The following is a 1,576-nucleotide window of genomic DNA, read 5'->3' as shown; positions in this document are numbered from 1 at the left end:
ACTGCACCTTCTGAATATTACATACCAGAAGTGTTCTATCACTTGGCTACTTGTCTGGAATGGCAACGCTTTCTAACCATGACAGAAGGGGAATTTTCTGGAACTGTACCCATGGCAGCAGAAGAAATACTCACCTTCCCCTGTAACTGCCATACCACCAGGCTGTCTCTTCATCTCCCTCATCATTCAGGTGTTTCCACCTATCCTGATGATAAGGCCATGCCTAAGGACACCTTTTCCCCATTACTAGCTGCATGTATGCACTTCACTTTGCTCACAGGTTTCCACCTCTGCTTCCTCTTTGGTAATTCAGCTGCTGCTCAACTCTCTGGTTTCTTCTTTGAGCTTCTGAGAGTTGGAAAACGTCCCATCTGTCAGAAGTCTAATGAACTGTTCTGTCAGAAGGTCAGGGTGTTGATAAGTGACCTTTCTATGTGTTCTGGGAGAGAATCCCTTTTAAAAGCTGACCCCTTCACGTGCTGCTTGGCCGTAGCAGCAGCTGAGGAGAGAGATTTCATGGTTATTAAACTGTGTCATGTTGAACTGCTGTTTGTGGTCAGAGAAATTTGTCTGTGCCTGTGAGCACAGATGATGCCAGGAAAAGTGTTGGGAGTCCCAGGAGGTCAGCAAGAGAACTGCTGGTCTTGGGGAAGAGCAAGGTTCTGCATGCAGGGTTGGATCTCAAGGGACTGCTTTTCCTGCCTGTCCAGATCTCCTTAGCAGACCCATATCCATCACAGAATGCTGCTGTCACTTCTTCTATCAACTGAGCCATGACAGAAAATACCTGTGACTGGAGAAACGTCCTCCATGGGAAATTCCTTTGACATCTTCATCACTAAGGACCTAAAAAACATCCGAGTAGTAGAAGTCTTGAGCTCTTTAATGAAAATGAGTTGAAGAGCCATGCTTGTAAGTGCTTTCTGGATATTAATGAGCCCCATGGTGTCTTTTCTTCCGAGTCCAGAGACCTCAGACACGAAGAGGAGAATGATGAAACCTCTCAAGAACTTAAGTCAGGAGTAATGCCCAAAGTACCTTGAAGCACTAACAGGCCCCACTGGGAGCCATTCCTGACAAAGCCTCCCCATGGGCTCGTTAGAGCAGACAACTGGAGGCCATGAGGACAAACCCAGGCAAAGCACAGGCAGCTCTGATGCTGAGGACAACCTGGCTTGGTCTGATGAAGCAGCAATGCCAGTGCTGACCCCCAGCCCCTGGGCAGGGAGATCCTGAGAATGTCAGAGATGAGATCATGGAACAATCCCCATGAGGTCTGAGACACCAGGAGGGAGCCTAGAAAAACTGGTCTTCTCCTGCTGAGCTGGGCCAGGCTCCTGGGATGGAGGGAGCTCATGGCAACCCAGCAGCACTGCAGAGAGACAGCTCTGCCCAAGATCAGCTCCTCCACACCGGGCTGGGGACACTGCCTGTAGGCACCAAGGGGAGACCTGTGAGGCTGAGAGATCTGACGGATGCTGAGAGCTCACAGCAGGAGAAATATCCTCAGCACTCTGCCTGGTATGTCTGTGGATGCAGAGCAATGCAGGTTCTGTTCCTGGAGGGATCTCCTAAA

Source organism: Gallinula chloropus (genome assembly GCF_964237585.1).
Source record: "Gallinula chloropus genome assembly, chromosome: 25".
Classification (NCBI taxonomy): Eukaryota; Metazoa; Chordata; class Aves; order Gruiformes; family Rallidae; genus Gallinula; species Gallinula chloropus.
Note: the sequence above shows the minus strand (reverse complement) of the source record.